The sequence below is a fragment of the Telopea speciosissima genome, chromosome 3 (assembly GCF_018873765.1).
Source record: "Telopea speciosissima isolate NSW1024214 ecotype Mountain lineage chromosome 3, Tspe_v1, whole genome shotgun sequence".
In the NCBI taxonomy this organism is placed as follows: Eukaryota; Viridiplantae; Streptophyta; class Magnoliopsida; order Proteales; family Proteaceae; genus Telopea; species Telopea speciosissima.
Window position 1 is genome coordinate 72,297,811 of NC_057918.1, and position 26,603 is coordinate 72,324,413.

The 26,603-nt window shown below is 41.0% G+C and overlaps 1 pseudogene; it reads left to right on the forward strand.

The window, feature by feature from the left end:
* Positions 1–4,176: 4,176 nt before the first annotated feature.
* LOC122656056 overlaps positions 4,177–26,603 on the forward strand; it is a 69,088-nt pseudogene continuing 46,661 nt past the window's right edge.

Here is a 26,603-nt window from a genome sequence, read left to right on the forward strand (position 1 = left end):
ACACAAATATGTCCTACTTTCATGATGAATGAGGTGTTGTAGGGTGGGATTTTGTGTCATCTTTCACGTAGCCGTGTTAATTGGTATGGTTCGGGTTTATTGGTTTGGTTTGATTCGATTCAAGGTATGCAAGTTAGAAATTATAACTGAATTGTTTATTAAACAATTTCAGGTCCACAAATCGAAATCAATTAATAAACAAGTGATGTCTTGTATTCCATCGCTTGGTTTGTGAGTTGATTCCAAAGGGCCATTACGAGGTTGTATGTCTCGAGGTCAGGCCTCTTCACTATTGTTTTATGGTCTTAAGCAATCTCTTAGGCAACGGTACAAGCGTTTTGACTCCTGCATGGTGCAGATTAGTTACACAATAAGTGAGTATAACTGTTGTGTGTATTATAAAGTGTCAAGTGATAATTCTATTGTTCTTTTGATGTTTTATGATGATGACATGCTCATTGTTAGCAAGAATAAACATGAAGTTATATCTCTAAAATCTTTATTGAGTGTTGAATTTGATATGAAGGAATTTTGTTGCAGAAAAAAAAAAAAAAACATTGGCATGGAAATCCTTAGAGATAGAAGTGCAGGTAAACTTTGGGTAACTCAAAAAGGTATATTGAAAAGGTGCTGGAACGTTTCAACATGGAAAAAGCTAAACTGGTTAATACTCCATTAGCTGGCCATTTCAAGTTATTTGAAAAGCAATGTCTTAAACACATGAGGAGGTGGAGTAGATGTCTTGGGTTCCCCTATGCTAGTGCAGTTGGGAATCTCATGTATGCTATGACATAGTAGGCCGGATTTGTCTCATGCAGTCAACGTTGTTTGCCGATACATGAGTAATCCATAGAAGGAGCATTGAAATGCACTTAAGTGGATCTTCAGATAGCTGAGCAAGACTATAAGTTTGGGTATTATGCTCAGCAATAAGGGAAGTTCCACAAAGCTAGTGGGATATGTTTATTCTAATTATGCCGATGACTTAGACAGGCAGATGTCTATTACAACGTATGTATTTACATTAGCTGGTCGACCTATCTCATGGAGGGCGATGCTTCAGTCTTCAGTCGCATTGTCCACTATAGAGGTAAAGTAGGTGGCGATTGAAGCAGCCATGGAAGGAGTTTGGTTGGCTGGATTGGTTCTATACTGTGACAGTCAGAGTGTCATACATCTTGCAAAGAATCACGTGTTTTATGCAAGGACAAAGCATATTGATATGAGATTTCACAAGATCAGGGAGCTTGTGTCATAAGTCAGTATTCACTTGAGGAAAATTCATACAGATAGCAATCCTGCAGATATGCTTACCAAACTGGTCACCACAAAGAATTTCAAATCTTGTTTGGACTTGATCAATATTACTTGTTATTGAAGGTGAGGGACGCACCAGATGGGTGCAAGTTTGTACCTCTATGGAGGTACGGGGATGAAGGCATCTACAAGTTATCTTTACAGGAGATTCGACAGAATTCAAGCCAAGGTGGAGATTGTTACATCGTAAACACGAAGGTTTTCAACAAGGTGGTCGGATTACTCACTACAATACTTTCGAGATTTAATTTAAAGGATTTCGCTTAAATTTATTCTTACCTGTTGCCAGCTAGTACAGATGTTGGTATAGTACCTACGCATTAAGTGCAATTAGATCAAGTTTTGGGCATGGGTATAATAGGTAAGGCACACTAAATTTAAAGAATGATTCACACTGTGGTGTACAAACGATCAATTTGTCATTGTTCCGTACATGATAAACTATTAAAGCAAGGTTTAGTCAAAAAGAGGGATGGAGAAATACACAACCAAGAATACATTAGAAGTAACACGTTTACAAAGGACTAATAAGTTTAGTTTTTCAAAAACCTCTTCCAACCATGGGAATCCTATTTCTTTTCAGTTTCATGTTGTTTTTCTCTAAATTGGAAACAATAGTAGAAAAAAAGTGTAAGAAATTCCTTGTTGTAACAACTATCTAATAAGAAGATGGAATATCTATGAGATCATTCAATTTGACAATTCGGGTGGTTCTCCTTCTCGATCATATATGGTATCAACAATTTAATTAGAACTTTACAAATAAAACTGGATTAAAGGCATGTCATAGAGGAAACTATAGGAAATCTAGAATTATAAAATTATGACCACTTAATCATTTAATGTCAAAGAATGAGGAAAAATGAAAATGTCATCACAAAAAAAAAAAAAAAAAAAAAAAAACTCAGAATAACTTTGATTGAATCCATTTCAGACCCAAATATTAGAAAATGACTCCTCAATCAATAGCAGAAATTTAATCCAAGACAATGACTTAAAAAAAAAAAAAAAAAACAAATGATATTCTCATGTTCGATTTACAAAAAATACAGCAAACAAGAATATTTCTCATCCAAATTTGGGTATTTTAGAACCCTAGATTCGATTTACAATATATAAACAAACCCTAGGTTTGATTTCATGCATTATGTTCCAAATTTGAGTATGTTAAAACCCTAGATTTGATTGAAGAAGAAGAAGAACCCCTATCGAACAAGCTACAGATTCCAAAGTGTTTGTTATAACTAATAAAAAAAACAACAAATAACACATCTATGATGAACATACAACAAATTTGGGATGATCAACTTCGTGAGGCATTGTCAAGCAGAGAGAAGAGTTGCAAGTGAGGTTCGATGGCAGTAGGAGAGGCTATAGAGTCAGCTCTTTCCAACCTTCGTGAAGATACTTATTGTTGTGTGAGACACTGTCACACAAAGAGGCGAGTTGCATGTGAAATTCAATGGTAATATGAGAAGCTACAATCTTAGTGGCGATGGAGAGTAGCAGGTCAGGTGAGATTCAATGGAGAGTAGTAGGTCAGGTGAGCTGGTAGGAGAGGGCCGAGAGGCTGTGGAGTGTAGTGGTGATGGAGAGTTTTGCAAGTCAGGTTCAATTTCATCGGGATTTCAAGGACCACAAAATAGAACTTGTTCCTTGAATTTGGTGTTGGGAGTGAAGAACAAGGGTAACCATGTTCTGCAAAATATCATATTGGGATGACTTTGGTTCTGATTCGTTACTTGGGCATAGAAAAACAATCCATGATTATCAAACACTTTATTCCATATTTCTGGTCCCAAATGGAATAAAGAACATAAAAAATGATCTTCGAAGCGTTACCAAACGTAGCCATTGACCCAATTTGACTTGCCAAGGTACCATTCTGTCACGGACTTAGACCTTTCTAAGTAATCGCGCTGGCACTTAGCACTCACGCTAGTACTAAGTCAGACTTTCTTCATTCCTTGAGGGACTTGGGAAGAGAACTTAGAGAACACAAGAGAGAGTTTGAGAGAATGAACTTGTATGACACTAGAAAGCTTGAGTACAAAGCTTGATAACTCACTTGCTTGGTTGGTGCCTTGGCCAAACAAGACCACCTCTATTTATAGGCAACCAAGAATCCAAAGAATGACTAAGATATGTACAAGTGTCCTCCATCCAATTGTGGAGAACTTTCTAGCCTAAGGGACTATAATCATCCCACCTCCTATGTGGTGGATTATAGCTACTCGGAGAACTCTAGAAGTCTCCTCTTTCCTTAGCTATTTACAAGGCTTCTCTAAAAGCTTCTTCTAAAACTTTCCTTGACCATCATTGCTTCTAGAAGTTCTTGAACATATCTAGACTCCCTTCAAGTGTAGAGAGTTCTAGGTCATGGACTTGATTTTAGCTCAATGTCCAAGTCCGTAGACTTGCAAGTTAGGCCCGTGAGCCTTTGTTGGGTGGGCTGTGACAATTCGTTGTGATTCACTAATTGCTACACATAGTGACATCTAGGCTTTCCGTCTGTATGAGTTCTTTTCAAATTGACCCAATTTGACTTGCCAAAGTACTAGTGGGCTCCATATCCACACAATGGCGGGCCCCACATTCACAGCGCCAGCCAACAGAGAACAGTAGGTTCCAACTTCCAACTTCCAACTATATCAAAGCCGCGTGGCCCACACTTCTCTGTCTTCATACTGTTCTCCACAACAGTCAACAGGTCATTAACTAACGTAACTGCTCTGCGGGAAAGTAAAGGTTTCTTCCTTACCTTGGAAGATTTATTAATTAATGGTTATATGTCATTTCATGATTCTCTCATTCCCTCATTCTCTCATTCTCTCATTCTCTCATTCTTCAGTTCTTCTTCTGATAACTGTGCAAATCTTCTTATTGAGAAGGGCTGAAAGGGGAGGAGAGGAGCAGCCACTAATGGCGGATTCATCGCATATAGCTGCCAGTTTCTTGACTCAGGCCAACGCTCTGTTCAGGAAGAACCTCATTTTCCAGGTCAGCAATTTCACTTCATGCACTTTCTTTGATTTTTACATTTTCAAAGATCAGTGCTTGTCTCATTATTATGGAAGGAATAAATGGGAATTCCTTTGCATGTTTTATTGTTTGCTGAATCCGTGAAGTCTTAATGGGTTTAGTTAATATTACACCTTAAATCTTAAATTTCTCTTCTTTTGTTCAATTTGTTGTTGGAGTAAACATGCACAGTGATATAAACTTTGATTCCTAAAAAGAGGTTGATTTAAGTCAGTCAGTAGTTGATGGAAGTTAAGCCCTTCATTTGACTTCAACTGCAATTCATCTGTACTTCCAATTTTATGTTCAGTTTCTCTGTCTATATAAAGCCTTCTTTTGCTTTACTAATGAAGGAACCTTATTTTGATACAAGTAACTGAATCAGGAATTATGATTTTGGTTTGGCTTCTCCTCCCCACTCCCCTCTTTTCCTATGTCTCAAAAGAAAATCTCATGGGATGGAAATGGTTACTGGCATCCCTAAAATGGTAGTCACTGGCCAAATAAAGTGCTTCCAGAGAGTCTTTCTGATGACTATGCTACTGGATAAATTTAGGGGATTTGAAATTGTTCTTAATGTTATATTGTTGATATTCCAACCTCTTAATTTTGCAGAGAAGAAATATGAAGACAAATATTAGGCTCATATTATTCCCATATTTCTCAGTTTGCTGGTTTTGCTGATCCAAACGTTGATTGAAAATGCACTGAATGGTGATCCTGACGGAAGGTGTGGCTGCTCCTGCATTGACAAAAATGCAGATGGTTCATGTAAAAGAACTGTCTGTGGGATTGCGTACTCGGATTTGGAACAAGCAGGATACTGTCCCATTCGTAGGCCTCAGGAATGGCCAGCTTTATTGCAAGTACCAGATCTAGAAGAACGTGCCGTAAGGACTGACTTTGCTCCATTTAAGGACTTGCCAACTAAGTCCTGCCGCCAGAATGACTCCTGCCCAGCTACTATACTTCTTACTGGGGGTAACAGATCTCTTGGAGAAAGTATGTTTCCCTCTTCTTTCCTACTGTTACTGTGTTTTCTTATCTCGTTTATAATTGGTTCAACTTTTATCTGATTGATGAATTTAATATTTATGTTTGTTCAAATTCCGACAATTCTTTTTATTGTGACAGGCGTAGCAAGAAATTTTTTCATGGGTACTTTCACTCCAGATTCTTCAGATATGTTGCACAGCTTTGCCAACATCATGCTGGTAACATTCCCCCATTTTCTTGTTCACTCTTTCCTCCATCACTAAATTGCAATGTTGACCCCCACAGCTTTATTGAACTAAATTGCAATGTTGACCCGTTGTCCCTATCCTTCTTAATTCATTCTTCATATGCCTATTGCTATGATGCTGATATGACTTCTGGTAGGCTTTCAGGGTTCATCCTCAGCACCTTCTTTTAACAATTTTTTGGAGCCAGCTTTCGGTTCTAGGCTTCCAGTTTATATCCTACAACCTCAGTGTGTGCCAAATTTTACACTTTCCATTCCCATCCAGATAGCTTCCCAAACAGTGCGGCAAGGTGTGGATGTTTCGATTCATTTATCCATACATAATCTGTTTATTTATACTTTTTTCAAATCTTCCATTCTTCAAGTAATTGCTATGCATGAATTGATACGGGTATCTACCACAGCCACAAATCTTTAATTCATCTAATATGAGATACCCATCTGCAAGATGCAAAAATATTTACAACTGCAGCTACGTATACATGGTACAGGTGCAGAGGATCAGGCATATCCTTTGTTTCCACCATTCTGTCCAATCTGACATAAGAGCTCTCTGGTGAGACTCATTGGCAGTTGAGAATGTAAATCTGCATAGGGTCCATAAATACTTTGCTGTGGTTGGCAGGAAATCGCTAGACCATGAATCTCTCTCCCTCTTGTTTAGCATATTAGTTATGGTTTACTACTCTTAACACTCTGGATTGATACTCTTTGTTTTTTTTCTAAAAAAAAAACTTGGATTTAGAGGTGAGATGTGTGCAAGGTTTAAATTTATGGTGCAATAGTTCTTCAGAGATAAAAGACGATCTATTGAAAAGTTACACAGAAGGGGAGTTTAATGAGATTGTTACAGGTTGGCTTGCTTGACATTGTCTTTCCATATATCTGATGTTAAATTTTGTTATATGCTAGGACAGCTGAATATGAAATTAATTTTTCTTGCAGCTTATGATTTCTTGAATTCAAATGAGAATAATTTCAATGTTAGTGTATGGTACAAAAGGAATAATGGTGATTCTACTGGAAACAGTCCTCCTGAATTGGTCCGGGCTCCACGACCAGTGAATGTGGTAAATAGCTATATCTTTATGATCCTAGTGTATGTCCAATAACATCTACTTTGGTCCATTCTCAAAGTTTGTCTTAATTGCTTTTCTTTCTTCCCTTGGTTTAGTATTTAATAAATTGGTATGTGAAGAAGATGGAAGCAATTTTATCCAGAGTTTGTGGTTCTATTTTGTTTTTTAGTGTGAGTTGTGAAAGTTTCATACTCAACATTAAATTTTCACGTGCTACTGTGAACTATCTTTTATACAAGAAATATTTGGTCCCATAGTGTAGAATTTCGTTCAATTTGATGGGGATGAATGTATCATGATCTTGCATATTGACTGATTTAGAAGCTATGGATATAAAAAATTTATTTCTTATGATGAGAAGAAGATAATAATTTTGCAGAAAGTATACCGTGAAAAACAAGGCATTATTTGTCCATTCTTTTCCATCTGGGGGCATACTAATTCTAAAGGTTGGAACATAATACATTGAGGATTCATGTTGTGGGTTTAAATTGCACGGAATTTTAGGAATGATGAATGAACAATAATTATTCCTAGCCTCATTCCTAATTGTTTTACAACTACCAGTTCTTTTCTTTCCCTCCTGTGAATGAGACAATGAATTTCTTGGCATGAACCAGGAATTCTGAGAATGCATCTTGTTGGGATCGAATGTGCAGCCACAAGGAAGAAACCAAGCAAACAATCACACAAGAACACAAGGATTTGACGTGGCACGAATGCCTACATCAACCCGAGAGAACCAAACTTTTTTCACTAAGCCAGAAAAACACTCTACACCACTCTCCACCTCACAATGTGTTAGAACCATAGGGGTATTTTAGACCCTTTTTCTTATGTTTTTATGTTTCTATTATGTGGGCTTTAGTCCCACATTGCTTATTTGTACTTTTATTCTCTATTCTCATTGATATATGTTAGTCCATTGGAGTGTGTGGAATGTTGTTGTCATTGTTGGCAGCGTATTTGGTCATAGTGGTGTTGTGGCAGTAGCTATTGGTGGTTTGGAAGAGCTGAAATGGTCAAACAGTCACCTACACAGCTATAAGGGTATTTTGGTCATTTGTCAAGGTTACAAGGGTATTCGCACTTGAAGAACACCATTTAACAGCATATTAAGTCCTTATATAGTGTTTGGCAAAGGGGCGAAGCAGCAGGTGAAGGTTTCATACTGTTAAAGTTTTGATTTCATAGGTTCATGCAATGGCAGTGACTTTAAGGTCATTTTTGGAAGGCTTAATGGCAATTTTGGGTGAAGTGGTCTTCACGAGAAATGAAGTTCATTGAGTCACGGTTCCAACGCAACTGTCTTGCATCATTTGAGTATTAGACGATAAAGTTACAGATATTTTTGTGTCGATGCGCAAAAATGGAGCAAATCTGGAATAGGCAAAAGTTTATATACTTAGCCAAAATTTTTGGTTTATTTTTAAGTGCTATACTGTAGATAGACATTCTCCATTGTTTTGTTAAAACTCCAGAATCTCCTCGAGCGTCGAATCGATATCTTGCATCAGATTTGGTTCATTAAAAGAAAAAGAAAAAAAGGAGGAAATAAAGGAAATAACTAATGTGTAGTAAAGTGTGATGTTGGCATGACATCACCCCCATTTCTTATGAAGGAAGAGAGTGTGAAAATCTCTGACGTAGTTTTCCTTTTGTGTATGGTTTGTCACGAAGAATCTCTTTATTTACGGATTTGCCACTGGTTATCAATTTTTGGAGCATTCAACTTTGGAAGGCCGTATCTTGGCCAACCGATGTCCAAATGGGACGAAGTTTTCTATGAAATTGGGTATTTTTTCGAGAGGAAGCCATTGGAAGGAGTTTCAACAACGTTTGAGTACAGAAAATAGACGATATTACTGTTTTATGCTCGATGACTTCGTATTGAAGATGGTTTGAGCAGTGAAGCGTACATAGACACGATTTCTATGCGTCAGAGGCTTCATGATTGTTGGATTACTCTACAAGAGGTAATCCTCGATTGTAAATCCCCATTGTGAGTTTTTAGGTTGCATGTTTAGTTGAAAAAAAACTTAGTTTGATTGTAAGCCAATGTTGGCCATTGTATTGGGGGATTTGGTTATGTTATTTGCAATTAATTATTGTAACTCTGTCAAGTGGGGGCTTGTACAGAGATTGGGGTAGTTGCCTTCATTTGTGTTGTTGCACAAACCGAAGCAGGGATTGTAGTTCCTGGGCTGTTGTTGCAATAAAAAATTTGAGTAGCGTATTGAGCAATATACGAAACCCTGGGTAGGGTATTGCTCCGTGGACGTAGGCAGTTTGGCTGAACCACGTAAATTTGGTGTCTTGTCTACTTTACTTTCCATTGCATATATTAGAGTGTGTTTAATCTATAGAGTGGGGTGCACTGTCTGGTAGACCTGGCCACACAGTGGTTGCAAGGTGGACGTGCATGTGTGTTGTGGAATTAGTAATTACGGGATTGCCCCGGCCAATCAGGTTTGCTTAAAGTCTTCTACATCAACGTCAACACAGGGTTGGAATTTAGGGATTATTTTTGAAGAACATTGCTTCACCCCCCCTCTCAGTATCAACCTGGGATCAACAATATAAATAAAGAGCTTGGGATGGTCATTATTCATCCAAGCCGTACTCTAATTCTAAATCTATTAACATGGTATCAGAGCAGGTTTTGAATTAGGGTAATCTACCTTTTATTTTCAGCTCTTTCTTTCTCTGCTCTGTCTCTCTCTCTCGATCACCTCTTATCTTCTCTCTTTTCTTCTTTTATTTTCTATTCTTCAATAGGGCAGCACTGTCGAGGTGATCCATAGATCCAGCTGCTGCCCTTTCTCACCTCATTCCATGATTACATAAGTTTCCATATCAACAACCACCTTGGCTATGATATTTGAAGCTTCCCATATTTGATTGATCCCACCTCAACTGTAAGGAATCAATCTCCCTTATTGAAGATCAAGAACTGCAGCAAGTTCCTTTGTTGAATTTTTTTTATCTAAGATCTGCCTTGGAGACCCCCTAGATCGATTTCTCCAAAAACAGGGTTTTTTTTCAAAACCCTGACAAATATTGATCTAGGGGCTGCTGTCCTCTGCTGGGGCTGATATTTAGAGGGGTTCTTTGTCTCTTCTAGACACGCACTTGAGGCAAGTTTCAGCTCAATCCAGTGCTGTTTTTGCAGGTTTCTCTCACTATATCGATCTCAACAAAATCAGGGTTTTGAATCTGAAAAAATCGATCTCAGTGTTTTGAAGCTCTGTTGGTGTTGGTTTTTTAAAGGTTGGTTCTCCACTTATGATGACATATCTGCCCCAAATTTGAGCCTCAACTATTTAGTTTTTGGGCCTATTCTTCCCTATAACGATTTCAGCTTAGCAGGGTTTTTTTCAGAACCCCCTGAAAAAATCGATTTAGGGGCTACACTTGTCTGCTGTTGCTGATTTTTGGAGACATATCTTGTGACATTGAAAGGGGATTCTCCTCCAATTTTCAGCCTTTAATTTGGAGGATATCTTGTGTTTCTTGTTACCACAGCCTTCCCTGCGATTTGATTTGTTCTGCTGCACTTGTGGCTGAATCTGAAATTTCTAATGGAACTTCTACTGACAATGGGTATAGTAGGAATGATACCCGTGATCTTCTCCCTAATCCTATCAAACTGGATGGGAGCAATTACCTGATATGGTCTCGCTTTGCCTACTTTGCCATTGCCGGTCGTGGGCTTACTGGCCATATTGATGGCACTACTGTCATGCCAGCTGAAGCTGGCCCTTCTCTGACCAAGTGGATCTCCAACAATGGTGTACTTATGTCCTATTTGATTGGCTCAATGCACTTAGACCTTGCCGATGGTTTTCTTCTCCTTGATTCAGCCCATCAAATTTGGTCTGCTTGCAAGAGACATATAGACAGCTCGGTAATGATGCACAGGTGTATGAGTTCCGGAAGAAGGCCAATAATACTACTCAGGGGGAGTTATCTGTCTCCAAACACTATGCTACTTTGCGTAGTCTCTGGCAGCAACTGGACCATTTTTCTTACCATCCCACTACAACTGTTGATATCACTGCATATAAGAAACATCTAGATAAAACCAGGGTCTATGATTTTTTGGCTGGTTTGAACATGGAGTATGACAAGATTCGGGTTCAGGTATTGAGCCATTTCCCTTTTTCCACACTTGAACAATCCTATGCTTTGGTTTCCTCTGAAGAGAACTGTCGGGCTGCTATGCTCCACCCTCCTGTTACTGACAGATCAACTCTCCAGTCTGCTACCCAGGCTACTCCTGCCCCTGTCAGACATGTTTCTCTTGGTGATTCTACTACAGAGACTGTTACTTGTGAGCATTGTCACAAGCCTTACCACACCAAAGAGAAGTGCTGGAAACTTCACGGGAAGCCAGCTGACTTTGAGGCTAAACGGGCTGCCAAGAAAAAGACAAAAAATAAGGCAAACCACTCTGAATCTGTTCCTACAGCCCCGGCTACTGACACTGACCTATCCCAGGATGATCTACAGGCTTTCCTACAACTGCTACAGTCTTCCGCTGCTGCTGCCTCTACTACATCAGCTCATGCCACCTCTTCTGCTCCTTCAGATTCACACTTTACCCGGTCAGGTATTCCATTTGGTGGTCATTGTGCTTCTGTAGCTTCTCATCCTTGGATCATAGATTCTGGGGCTACAGATCACATGACCGGTTCCTCTAGTCTGTTCCATCGGTATTCTCCCACTTTTGGGAAAGACAAGGTTAAAGTAGCTGATGGTTCCCTTTCCTCCATATCTGGAAAAGGAATCATCAATTGTACTTCCTCCCTTACTTTGTCTTCAGTTTTGCATATTCCTATTTTACTACTAACCTTCTTTCCATTAGTAGTCTTACTCGTGATCTTAACTGTAAAGTGACTTTTTTTCCTTCCCATTGTATGTTTCAGGATCTGGCCTCTGGGAAGACGATTGGATTGGGTAAAGTGCATGGTGGCTTGTACCTGCTTGATGATGGTCGTCTTACTCCACCACCGTTACCATCTCCACTTCAGAACTCCTTAGTCTCTTCGAAAAGTTACCAGTGGCACTCTAGATTTGGTCACCCTCCATTAGGAATATTAGCATCTTTATTTCCTTCTTTGGTCAAATCATGCGATAAGGCCGATTTTTTTGTGAGGCTTGTGTTCTGGCCAAACAGACACGTTCTACTTATTCGATTTCAAATAAAAGGAGTTCTTCACTTTTTCAGTTGGTGCATTTTGTTGTTTGGGGCCCTAGTCGTAAAATTTTCCTCTCTGGTCATCATTGGTTTGTTTCTTTTATTGATTGTTATTCTAGGTATACATGGGTTTATCTTATGCACACTAAGAGTCAAGTTTTTGCTTGTTTTCAACATTTCCATAGAATGGTCCAAACTCAGTTGCAGGCTAATCTCAAAGTTTTGAGAAGTGATAATGGCACCGAGTATAAGGAATACCAATTTCAGAAGTATTTGGCTAATAATGGGATTATTCATTAGACCAGTTGTGTTGATACCCTAGCCCAAAATGGTGTGGCTGAAAGGAAGAACCGACATTTGTTGGAAGTGAGCAGGGCGTTGATGTTTTCGCGCCATATGCCCTCCCAATATTGGGGGGATGCTATCCTCACTGCAACCTATCTCATTAATCGGTTGGCTTCTTGTGTTCTTGACTCTCGTAGTCCGGCTGAACTTTTACATGCGAATTCCACCTTTGTGGTTACTCCCAAGGTGTTTGGCTGTGTTTGTTATGCCAGAGACACGAAATCTCATGGTAAACTTGACCCTCGTGGGTTGCGGTGTGTTTTTTTGGTTTATCTCCCACCCAGAAAGGTTATAAGTGTTACCATCCCCCTTCCCATTGTACTCTAGTCGGTATGGATGTTGTTTTTGATAAACGTCTTTCCTATTATCCATCTCCACATCTTCAGGGGGAGAATTCTGGTTCTAGTGAAGATGTGTTTGTGCTTCCTCCCCTTGAGTCTCCTCTTACTTTGGAGCCTATGGCTGCTATCTAGCCTACTTTGGAGCCTACTTTGGCTGTGCCCCTTCTTCCATAGGGATTCCTTTATAGGGGGAGCTTGTAGAAATTAATGATGGTCATGTTCCTAGTCAGGGGGAGTTGACTCCAATCCAGAAGACCATCAGTGAATTTCAGAAGAGAATTGACAACTTGAATGTTATCACCTACTAAAAAAAATGCTCTAAAAGAGGGCAACATCAATCCACTGTGGCACCCATACCTATCCAATTTCCAGCTCAGGATCTAGATCCTCATCCTCCTCCTCCTGGTGAGACTTCTCCTTCTGAACTACCTATTGCTCTTCGCAAAGTTACTAGGACTTGTACCTTGCATCTCATTTCTCGCTTTGTTTCTTATAGTTCTCTTTCTCTGTCTTTTCGTGCATTTGTGTCTTCTCTTTCTTTTGTTTCGATTCCTAAAAATTGGCAGGAAACTTATGCAGATGGAAAGTGGAAGGCAACTATGTTGGAAGAAATGAAAGCCTTAAGAAAAAATAATACTTGGGATCTTGTAGATCTTCCTCCAGGAAAAAAACCAGTGGGATGTAAATGGGTGTTTGTGGTCAAACCGTAGGTTGATGGCACTGTGGATCAGTATAAGGCACGTCTGGTTGCAAGAGGCTTTACTCAGACAATTTTTCAAACTGTATTTAACTTTTCACCAAGGGATTGTCTACAAAATTGTTCCATCCTAATCTAGTCAAGTTGGGAATGATTGACATATTTGCTCCAACTTGAGGGGGAGTGTTAGAACCGTAGGGGTATTTTAGACCCTTTTTCTTATGTTTTATGTTTCTATTATGTGGGCTTTAGTCCCACATTGCTTATTTATACTTTTATTCTCTATTCTCATTGATATAAATAAAGAGCTTAGGATGATCATTATTCATCCAAGCCTTACTCTAATTCTAAATCTGTTAACACAATGTGATCTCCTGTTCTTGTGTCTAAGGTTTTCCTACAGAGACAATATAAGAAACCCTAAAAGCCCAAATCTCTACACAATTACAATTTTAGCCTTATACATGTAATGGACCCAAAACCTAACCCGAACATAAACAAGCCCAATAATAACTATGTGGGCCACTATAGAATACAAGACAATAAACCTAACCATATACACCTTAGCTTGGATTTTGCAAGCCAATTTGAAGAAGAATAGTGTTGAAGTCGACTCTGTAAACTTTGCCGTGGTCTCTTCCTATTTGCCATACACAAACCAGCATGGCCTACACCCCCATCTGGGCTGCCCCATATAGTTCACTGTTGCACGATGTGACATCGCTCCACTGTTGGAAAATACATATCCCATTAATCCCTTTTTATAGATTTTGATGATAACAAACTTATGCTACTTATGCCAAAAGGAACAAATCATTATACTGACAACTTGCAGAAGTAAGCAATCAAAGAAAAGAAAGTAAACACATAGGAGAAGAAAGAAAAGAAGAAAAGAAGAAATTAAAGCAAAGCACTCAAGAAGAAAAGAAGTTTGGGAGCGGTTCACCTCAAATGGAAGAAGACAAGAAGGAAAAGACGAATTAAAGTTTGAAGACTTGAAGACCTAAGACTATGTAATAGATAGTTGCATGCATCATGAATTAATGAAGATGCATATCATTCACGCATGCATACTTAGAGACCATAGGATATGGCTTACAGACCCTAAAAGACTATAGTATAGGTTGGATAAGGTATGGTCAAAAGCCCATCAAAGACAGACTGCCAAAAAGCACAAAAACAGCCAAGTGGTCGATCCATTGGTCGACTAGCACATAATGCTATTTCGTCCGCTGCAAACAGTGGGCTTGCCGATTTCACCTGGCAGCCAACCGATCGCCTATAGACCGGCGATCGATCCAGTGGCCGACCGGCCATCGATTGTCTGGGCAAGTAATACCCCAACGGCTCTATTTTGCCCCAACGGTCATATCTAGCGGTCGACTGACAAATCCTAGCGGTCAACCGGTTGAGCAAAAAACTAGCTGTTTTATAGCCGTTAGAACTATTTTGACACATTGTTTTTTAGCATTAAGTGATGCCTATAAATACCAAATGTGTCAAACCTTTTTACTCTCACAACAGTCTAAAAGAATACTTTATTGTGAGGTGAAAAAGTCAATTATAGCTCTTTGTGCCATCATTACAGGTCAAGAAGAATTCTCAAATCATTCTAGTTGACTTCTGTTATAATGTAATGGGTATAAGGGTAATTCTGTCTTAGGGGTATTACTATCATTTGTATCCATTCTGGAATGTTCCTCATCTAGTTATAAATAAAGAGGTTGTGGACACATTGTACACAAGCCACATTCAAGCAATTCCACGTGGTATCAGAGCGGGAATCAATCCGAGGATCCTGGTGATGAATTTTTTTTGAAGTTTTTTCTCCTCTCTCTCTCTTTCTCGTGATCGAGCCCTAGGCCCACCACTCTCTTCCGCCACCAACCACCACCGCTAGCCTCCTCTTCTGCCTACCCTACACCTTTCGCTACCTCCCACCACTTATACCTCCCCACCCCTTCGGCTACTACCACTCCACTTCCACCTCTTCATCTTTTTTTTGCGGAAGGGTTTCTCCCTTCTTTTTGTTCCCACGATTCCTTCTCCACCTTTGGTGGTGAGTTGACTCCCACTAAGGGGCTTTTTGGGCTCTTGATGACTTAAGTCCATTCGGAAGAATTTTTTCTCTCTCTCTCTTCCCGGTGATTTTTTTTTATACTAGCCACTATGCCATGAGATTCCAACATTACCACAACCACCTCTGGCTACGAAGGCATTAATCAGCATGATTTCCTTCCATTCTAGACTAGCTCCATTAAACTGAATGGAAGCAATTATTTGTTGTGGTTTCGCTCCTGTCTCTTTGCTATCGGTTCCCGTGGTCTTTCTGGCTATATCATGGGATCGATCGCCAAATCCTCTGATGCTGGTCCTGCACTTGACAAGTGGGTGACTTCCAATTTTCTTGTCATGTGCTACCTTGTCAACTCTATAGAACACGAAATCGTTGGGCATTATCTTCTTCATGACACGGCTGCGAAGATCTGGAAGACAGCCAAGGATACTTACTCTAAAGACAGCAACGCTGCTGCTCGGTATGAGCTTCTCCAAAAAATTCTTTAGACCAAGCAATTGGAGTTGCCCCTTTCCCAGTATTACTCCAAGTTGTGTACCATGTGGCAACAATTAGATTTTTTTAGGACTTTTATTGCTACCTGTGAGGTGGATACTACTGCGTTTCAGAAATGGGAAGAGGACTTGCGTGTGTTTGATTTTCTTGCTAGATTCAATATTGAGTTTGATCAAATCCGGGCTGTCATCCTCCATCGTGATCCTCTTCCCTCTCTTGAACAGGCATATTCTCTTGTTGCTGCTGAAGATGATCACTAGACTACTATGATTCAGCCTGCTACACAGGAATGATTTGCTCTTCTCTCTGGCTCTCAGTCTAGTACCCGTGGAAATTCTGCCCGTGGTACTGGGATTGATCGTACAAGCAATGATCGACATCCCATCGAGTGTGATTATTGCGGCCGGGAATGACACACAAAGGATCGCTGTTGGAAGCTTCATGGCCGTCCTGCAGATGCTCGGGGATGTGGTTCGAGTCATCCTTCCTGGGCTAATCAGGTCGTCTCTGATGACCATTTTTCTGATCCGACTGGCCCTCTTTCCAGTGATGAGATGCCACATCTTCTTACATTGATGTCCAGGCTGGACACTACTGCTTCCTCTGCCTCTTCTACGGCTGCTGTTTGTACAAAATATTAACCGCAAGCGTATGGATCAATCGTAGCTACGGGTCGAACTCAAGGAGATGTACGCCACTCTATCTTACTCACTTTAAAGCAATGCAAAGTGAACCAAATTAATTAAAGGGTGGAATTGAACTAATGATAATTAAATTAACGTATCGTAACTCACAAGCATCTAGCGAAATTACCCATCTAAGGAATTGAATTGACGTCCTAACACATAAGCATCTAATCTATCAAAACTGACGCAGATTTGAAAGAAATAATTTGCAGCCACACATCACAACCACATAAAAAAAAACAAAAGAAGAATGAGACTAAGAGATTAGAGAGGTGAAACCCGAAGATGCTTGAACTGGACTGAAATTGCATCTCTACCACACTTGAAATGGCGCTATCAAATCTGAAATTAAAACAAAAATAATTAAATTAAAATCCTACCATAATGCATAATGATGATAGTAAATAAAAAAAATAAAACCCTAAAAACATGGAAGAATTAGAGAGGTAGCGAAAGAGAAGAAAATAAAAAATAATGGAGAAAGTGGAGAATTAAAATTCCTAATAGAATGGAGGGATTAATGGATATGAGAATACTAATAAAATAAAACTAATAGAAGAAGAAAGAGGTAGAGAAGAAGAAGAAGAAATTAGAAACTAGAAGAATTAAGAGGTTAAGAAGAAGAAGAACATAAAAATAAAAATAAGAAATTGATACTCCCTTCTACCAAAGTTGAAAGTACATGAATTAATTAGGCTTTGCATGAATATAGTTGAAGAAGCTTGAACACTTGAACAATCCTTGCATTGGCTTCCTCTTCCAAGTCTCTAATTCTTCTCACTAGAACTAGAAGCCTAGACTAGAAAGCTTTAAAACTAAACTAGAATCAAAGGGTTACAACCATATTGAAGACATAAATAAATAAAAGCTTGAATTAAACCTATTACATCCATTAAACTAAGCTCATAAATCAAACTAGAAAACTTAGAAAGCCAAAAATTAGAAGAACAAGAGAAAATTTCACTAATGAAATGAACTAAAAGCTGAACTGAAATTGAACTAAAATTAACTAAAACTGAACTAGAACTAACACTCTTACAACCCAAGAGTAAGGGGTATTTATAGGAGAAGGAGAAAAGAAGAGAGAAGAGGTAGGAGAAATATTCCTTTCTCCTTCCTTCACAAAAAGTCTTGAACCCCAAGAAAAAAGAAAAAATAGAAAGTGGGAGAGATAAAAATCTTAGCTACATAAACCTTCTATTTTTAAAAAAAGTGGACTTTCTATTTCTATTCTTGTGCTTCCTTATCTTTGCATGAGTCTTCTCCAAGCAATGAGATCAAGGCATCTTTGACTTTTCAACCTTCCAAGGATGAGAGAATCTTCTTCAAAAGAAATCTATCCTAAGTCAAATCCCTAAGTACCCTTGGAGAGTTGGAGGAGAGAGAGTGAGGGTGATGACTAGGATTCCCTTCAAGAATTAATTAAATCTCCATTCTGTCCTTCAAAAAACGTGGAGCATGGGATGCTTATATAGGCCTCACTGTTGTATTCCTTGCGAAAAATCACCCAAAATAGACCCAAATTTCATCCAATTTGGAATTCGGGAGCCCAAGATATCTCAAGTTGAAGTTGGACTGCTCTAGAGCCTTCCAAATGGAATATTTCGGCTAACAGAAAAGGTAACTTCTGATAATTGTAATATGGCCCCTCGAATCCAAACTTCCGCTTTACTTTGTCCCCGGCCGATTTTTGATAATTACAAACAAACCCCAGTCATAAAAATTGAAAACGCATGCCATTTTCGCGTGTCGTTACGGAAACGGCCGTAACTTCTTCGTTTCAACTCGGAATCAAGTACCGTTTGAACCGTTGAGAAGTTGACTCGACGGGCTACGCATCCATACTATTAACACCTCAAAATTATGCTATGGGGCCCACTGTATTCACGTTCAAATTTGATAGATTGGCTTGATTCTTTCAGTGCTCAATTCAAACTTGATTTTCTCGACTCCTGGGCACTTCCGGCTACTGCCAAACACCACTAAACAGCTTAAAAACATTTCCTTAGCATCATTTGCTCCATTTTCACAAGAATTCACCTAAAACCTGAAAACACAAACAAAAAACCTCGAGTAGCTCCGTTCCAAGTATAAAAATGCATACTTTATGGCCCTAAGATTTCACACATAAATGTGCTCATTAGCTTCCTCTGCCATTTCCTTGCCCGAAAATTTTGGTTCAGGTATTTCTTTTAGTGGTAGTTGCTCCTGGGTTGATTCCACCTTATGGGTTATTAACTCTGGGTCAACTTATCGCATGATAGGTTCTCCTTCTAATCTTTTGAATTATCCACCTTTACCTGGTAATTCCAAAGTTCGTGTTGCAGACGGTTCTCCTTCCCCTATCTTTGGAAAGGGCACTGTATAGTGTTTACCGTCCATGCGTATTTTCTCTGTCTTGTATGTTCCCAAATTTTCTACTAATCTCTTGTCTATTAGTAGTCTTACTAGGGATTGAAATGCAAAGTCACTTTTTTTCCTTGTCACTGTTTGTTTCAAGACTTGGACGTGGGTCGTGCGATTGGTAGTGGTAAGGTGGTCAGTGGTCTCTATGTGCTCGACAACTATTCGTCTGCAAATTCTGCTTTGGCTTCTTCTGGTTCTCCTACTGGCACCTCAGATTCTGTCCTTACTGAGCTTAGTATATGGCACTGATGTCTTGGCCATCCTTCCCTTAGAGTTTTATCTACTTTGTTTCCGTCTTTGGTTAAGAGATGTAATCTGAATAATATTAATTGTGATGCTTGCATATTTGCTAAACAAACTAGACCTATTTATCCTGTTTCTGATAAAAGAAGTTTGGTCCCTTTTAGTTTGATTCATTCGGATGTGTGGGGTCCTGCCCGGTGTGTGTTAACTTCTGGCTTTCGTTGGTTTGTTACATTTATTGATTGCTTTAGTCGGACTACCTGGGTTTACTTGATGAATCAGAAGAGTGATGTCTTTAGTTGTTTCCAGTTATTCCATAAGATGGTTGAGACTCAATTCGATGACCGTGTGAAGATTGTGCGTACTGATAATGAGAAGGAGTACATGGATAGCCTCTTTCACACTTACTTTGACTTACACGGGATCATACACCAAACTTCATGTGTTGACACGCCGGCCCAAAATGGTGTTGCCGCATGCAAGAACAGACACCTTTTGGAGGTTGCTCGCTCCCTTATGTTCACCATGAATGTCCCTGCACGATTTTGGGGGGATGTTGTTCTTGCTGCCTCGTATCTCATTAATTGGCTACCATCTCGGGTATTGGATGCTCGCTGCCCTATAGAGTTTCTTTTAGGGAATTCATCCTTTGTTGTCCCTCCGAAGGTGTTTGGGTGTATTGTGTTTGCCCGCAATCACCACCATATTGGGAAGCTTGATCCTCGAGGACTATGGTGCATGTTCTTGGGGTATTTTGCCATTCGAAAGGGCTACAAATGTTACCATCATCCTACACAGCGCATGTTCATCACTATGGATGTTGTGTTCCTTGAGTCTGAGGCTTATTTTTCACCTACTACACCTCTTTAGGGGGAGCCTAAGAGTGAATCGGTGTCTCCTCTCATTGAGCCGTTGGATGTTGAGATTCCTACTGTTGAAGAACCATCAACGGAAATAAAGATTCAAGATGGGATTACTGGACAGGAATAGGACCAGCCCTTGATACAAAGAGTAGTTGAGCAGCCTATTGTCCAGGGGGAGACTAGAAAATATCCCTATTTTGATGAGACGTTTTCCAGAGGAACGTGGCAAAAAAAGACTACCACCACTGAACCATCTCCACCTGTACTTTCGGCTCCAAGTTCTACTCAACCTCCTTCAAGTTCCTCTCCTGGTAAGCCTGCCTATGATCCTAGTCTTGATTTGCCTATTGCTATTAGGAAACCTAAAAGGAGTTGCACTCAACATCTTATTTCTAATTTTGTGTCTTATGACTCTCTTTCCCCTTCCTTCCAAGCTTTTGTTACCTCTCTATCCTCTGTTTCCATTCCTAACTCTTGGTAGGAGGTTATTGCTGAACAGAAGTGGAAAGAAGCAATGAATGAGGAGATGAGTGCTCTGGAGAAAACTAAAACCAGGGAGCTGACAACTCTTCCACCTGGGAAAAAACCGGTTGGCTGCAAATGGGTCTTTGCTATCAAACAAAAAGCAGATGGGTCTGTTGAAAGATATAAGGCCAAATTAGTTGCAAAAGGATTTCCCCAAACCCATGGCATTGATTACTAGGAAACCTTCGCCCCTGTTGCGAATATGAACACAGTCAGAGTAATTATCTCCTATACTGTTAATCATGGTTGGGAACTTTAACAACTTGATGTAAAGAACGCTTTCCTCCATGGTGATCTAGAAGAGGAGGTTTACATGGAGATTCCACCAGGATTTACTACTTCAAAGACTGGGGGAAAAGTTTGTCATCTGAAGAAAGCGTTGCATGGGTTGAAGCAGTCACCAAGAGCCTGGTTTGGGAGATTTCATAAAGCTATGGTGTCAATTGGTACAAGCAGAGTAATGCTGATCACACATTATTCATTAAGAAAGCCGGGCAGCATATCACAATGTTAATTGTCTATGTCGATGATATTGTGATTACTGGAAGTGATACTGAAGAAATAAAGAAGTACTGGACTGAGTTTGAAGTGAAGGATCTAGGGAAACTCAGATATTTCTTGGGAATTGAGGATGCCCATTCAGCTCGTGGCATCTCTCTTTCCCAACAAAAATATACCCTTGATTTGCTCATTAAAACTGGGATGTTATGGTGTAAACCAGCAGACACACCTCTGGAACCTAATACTCACTTGAAGAGTAAGGAATGAGATCCAATTGATAAAGGCAGCTATCAAAGACTTGTTGGTCATTTGATATACTTATCACATACCCGGCCTGATATAGCTTTTGCCGTGAGCTTGGTTAGTCAGTGCATGCATGACCCTCATTCTTCTCACTTGGAAGCCGCCTACAAGATTTTGAGATACTTGAAGTCTTCCCCTGGAAAGGGAATCTTATACTCTCCTCATGGCCATACTCGAGTAGAAGCATACACAGATGCTGGCTAGGCTGGTTGCCCTGATGATAAGAGATCTACTTCATGGTACTGTACCTTTGTTGAAGGTAACTTAGTCACTTGGAGGAGCCAGAAACAGTCCGTTGTTGCTCGATCAAGTGCTGAAGCTGAATTTCGAGCTATGGCACATAGAGTTTGTGAGTTGCTATGGTTACAAGATCTTCTACAAGATTTACACCTTCCAATAACTCTACACCTGCATCTCTACTGTTATCGTAAATCTGCCATTAGTATAGCACACAACCCTGTTCAACATGACTGTACCAAGCATGTGGAGGTTGATAGGCACTTCATTATAGAGAAGCAAGAGCAAGGAGTTGTGTGTGTCCCATTTGTTTAGTTCAGTGATCAACTGGCTGATGTTCTTACCAAAAGTCTTTGTTCTAAGTCTTTTTCTTCTATAGCTAGCAAGTTGGGCATGGTTGATATATATGCACCAACTTGAAGGGGAGTGTTGAAATGTAATGGGTACGAGGGTAATTCTGTCCTAGGGGATTTATTATCATTTGTATCCATTTTGGAATATTCCTCATCTAGTTATAAATAAAGAGGCTGTGGGCTCATTGTACACAAGCCACATTCAAGCAATTCCACAACTTCATTTGCTCAAGACCTTATTCACTTCAAGGAGAAGATCAAGGAAGGTTAAGCATTATTGTACTTCTCATTGCATATTCATACTTACATTGCAAGAAGTAAGTTGGGACAGTTCTTCCCTAGGTAACATTTCTTTTCAATTCCTTTTGTTAATTGTTCTTACTCTTGAGTCGAGTTGACTCTAGATGAGTAAGGTTGGTCTTGCACTTTCCTAGATTGTACTTAGGTTGTGTAAGGAATTCTCTTATCCTTAAAAGATTGTATAATTCTCTTATCTTGTAAAAAGATTTGTAAAGGTGTTTTCCCTACCAACTGTATTGAAAGGGAAAGGTTTGGTGGAATTCTCTCAAGGTTGAGAGGAGTGGATGTAGACTCAAGGTTGAACAGAACCACTATAAATGCTTGTGTCTCTGTTGCTTTAATTTGCCTTATTTTATATTGTCTTTGGAAATTAAGTAAAAGTTTTTTTTTTAAACCCGAACATTTCTTGGGACCCGGGCCGGCCCCTAGCGTTTTATTAAAACCAATAAAAGAATAGGAGCATACACTAGGGGGACATTCCACCTTACCCCAACCCAAGGAGCTACCCACACAAGGGCTCTCAAACAGAATACCTATCCCGAAATGATAGAGAGAGCACAAGATCTACTTCCTGAGAACCGGTAGACCCGCCTTGTCCTCGCAGGCAAGGTTGGCTAAGCAATCAGCAGCCTTGTTACTTTAACGAAAGGCAAAGGAGACATAAGCTCGGGTAGACGAGACCAAGGCCAAAATCTCTTGGAACTAGTACCAGCCTTTCCATAAATTACATCTCTTCTGACTAACCATCCTGGCAGTAGATGCTGAATCCACGTTAAACACCAAGTCAAGGAGTCCAAGCTCTTGGCACAGAAGCAACCCATCTCTCAAGGCTCGAAGCTCGGCAATCGAGTTGGTGCATGCACCATAGTAATTAGAGAAAGCCGCTAGAACCACACCATTCGGGTCCCTTATGACCCCTCCACCTCCTCCAAAACCCGGATTACCCCTACAAGCACCATCCACATTGAGTTTTATAGAGGCAAAAGAAGGGCACCAATAAATTGGCAAGGGGCATTTCAGCTTGGGTGTTGGAGGTGTGAGGCCAAAACACTGCAGAATTAGACCATCCCTCAGGGACCCTGGCCTGCCAACTTTGGGGGGAAGCCAAATTTCTTTCACCTAGGCTTTAATGCTTTCAACTATTGAACCAGCAGTGCGCCTACTTTCTCCATGCCTTTTATTATTTCTCCCCTTCCACAGCTCCCAAACCACCAAGGACGGTAGGAGTCCCGTGATGTATGCACTAAGGTTACTGCAGCTTGCCGAATTCTGCCACAGACCAATTTGACTTCTAACATCCTGTGAGGGGAGAGAAGGGATGTCAAAAACACGCTCGAAATATGTCCACACCTTGGAAGCCGTACCCCCATACTGCGGACAGTGGTCAGTCGTCTCGCTCCGTGGGCTCCCACAACAGTTACATTTTGAGGCCAGGGGTATGCCAACCGACATTAGTGCCTCGTCCGTGGGGACCCTTCTGTTGAGAAGCTGCCAAGAGAAGAAGGCTATTTTCATTGGAACAGAAAGGTTCCACACCCACTTCGCATAAGGTACCACAGGCGAAATACTCCGCACCTCATTCCAAGCCGACTTGGTTGTGATGCACCCATCACTCGAGGGAGACCACACTGAGACATCATCTTTATCAAAAAGAGCAAAGCCTCCAGTAGTAATGCTATCTCTGATGGCAGGAGAGTCAATGTGATCAATGATGTCCTGCCTCCAAGTGTTGTCTTCCCCCAAGGCATCTCTCACACATAAATCCGTGTCCACCAGAAGGCCATTGTCAACAAAGTCAATCAGGGGACCAGCTTTCGTCTACTTATCAAGCCAGAAAGAAACACTGCTAGAACCAAGTAGCCACCGTGCTCTATCCATCCGGAAACCCTTAAAGGCCAACGCACTTCGCCAAGACTTTGAGCCAACCCCCTGCGTTCCAATCAGAGCATCAAGAAGGTTCCTAAAGAACTTTGCCCTGAAGAACCCACTCCACAGCGAGCGATCAGCAAGGACCCTCTAAAGACCCTTGAGCTTGAGCGAAATACCAACATCCTCCAGTAGCCTGATCCCAAGCCCCCCTTCATCAAGCGGCCTACAGACCTTCCTTCAACATACCCAATGCCTGCGTTTTTCCCATTCCGAGCTTCCCTAGAAAAAATCTACAAAAATGTCATGTAATCTCCGAATAACTGCTTTAGGCGGGTCCAGCGTAGCGAGAACGTGGATGAGGATAGAAGAGAGGACATGCTTTAGGAGCGTAACGCGTCCCCCGGAGGATAAGAGCCTCCCTATCCAACTTGCCACTCTGTTCCTTATCTTTTCTACCAGATTATCAAAGAGACAGATTTTGAGCCTTCCAGAGTGGAGAGGGGGCCCCAAGTAGGTGATTGGTAGTGACTTCCTGGAGTACCCGGTCACCGTCCCAACCATATGGGCCCTAGCCATAGAAACCTTGCCACCCAAGACGAAACAACTTTTTTGCCTATTGACTAGCTGCCACGAAAAGCCTTCATATCTGCTAAGAGACCCCATGACTTATTTGAGCGAGCTTTTCAAACCCCTGGTGAAAATAATGGTGTCATCAGCAAACAGACAGTGTGAGATCCCAGGCCACCCTCTCAGGAGCCTGTCGTAAGACGCATGCCCCTCCTCAAATAAGTTTTTGATGCCCCTGCTTATCACCTCCTTAGCCAAAATGAATAGAGCTGGAGATAAGGGATCCCCTTGCTTGATCCCCCTAGATGACTTGAAGAAACCCGACCGCCTGCCTCCCAACACTATCGAAAACCCACAATTCTCCATGGTCTTTCTGATTAAGGCGATCTAGGCCTCACTGAAACCAAATCTGGAGAGTACGAGCTAAAGGAACTTCCATTCCAGTTGGTCATAAGCCTTCGCCATATCAAGCTTTAGGATTACATTACCCCCTCAAGTTTTTTGTTTAAGTCATGAGCCATCTCTTGGACAATGGAGATGTTGTCATACACTTGCCCTGCACAAGAGCACCCTGCTCCTCTGCCACTAAGGACTGGAGAAGCCCTGCCAGCCTGGAAACAAAGATCTTGACAATAATCTTATAAGAAAGATTACAAAGGTTACTGGGGCGAAGATTAGCCATTACCTCGGGGTTGTCCTTCTTGGGAATAAGCACTAGATTGGCCGAGGTGAAGCTCTTAGGGAGAGTCCCACCCTTGAAGAAATCCACAATCGCGACCCAAACATTATGGTACACCACCTCCCAGCATGCCGAGAAAAACTGCCCTGAGAAACCATCTGGGCTCGGAGCACTATCACTCGACAAGAAGAAAACATCCCCATTTACCTCCTCCAGCGAGGGAGATAAAAGAAGAGCAGCGTTCTCCGCCTCAGACACAATCTTGGGGATTAGTGCCAATAATTCCTCATCAACTAAGCAGCCCTGTGAGGTAAAGATCCCGAAAAAATGCCGCACCGCCTCAGCCTGCACCCCTCCAAGATCAGAAATCCACACACCATCCCCCCCTTTGATTTTGTTCACATAGGCCTGGCTTCTCCTAACATTAACCATGGAGTGAAAAAACTTCGTGTTGCGGTCCTCCTCCTTCAACCAGGTTACTCTAGACTTCTGCTTCCAGAAGATTTCCTCCTGAAGTAACACCCCCTGCAAGGCTTCCCTTGCCTCCCCAAGAGCTTCCCTGGCCTCATCACTGGCACGCAGATCAAAGACTGCCTCCGCCCTGCTCACAGAGTCCTCCACATCCCTAACCTTCTGGTGCATATTTCCAAACACCTCCTTGTTCCACTTGCGGAGAGCACCGCGAAGCCATTTGAGTTTAAAGAACAAAATAAAAAGGGGCGAGCCTACCGCCGATTTCTCGCACTCACCCTTAACAAAGTCGAGGAAGCTCAGATGCAGCAACCACATCTGCTGAAGCTTAAAAGCTGAAAACACACGGTTGTTGGCAGCAGAGAAAGAGAGGCAAAGGGGAGCGTGATCAGAGCACGTCCGATTAAGGTGTGTGACCTCACAACTGGGAAAGGCCCCAATCCATTCAGCATTTACAAAGAACCGGTCTAGCCTGGCCAAAACCCTTCCTGCACCTGACTGGTTATTCGACCAAGTAAAGACATTGCCTGCATAGCTTGCATCGATAAGACCAGAGCTGCTCACAAACCTCCCAAACTCCTCCAGAGACAACGAACATGTAGGCCTGCCTCCTGCTTTCTCCAAGGGGGACAGAACAACGTTAAAATCCGCTCCCATAGGCCACGGGAAAGAGTTAGTCCGGGAAAAGAGTTCCAACCTCTTCCACATCTCCCTCCGCTCCATCACCGTACACAGTACATGGACAAAGGTGATAACAAAAGTTACTGCATTGGCATCCACGCATT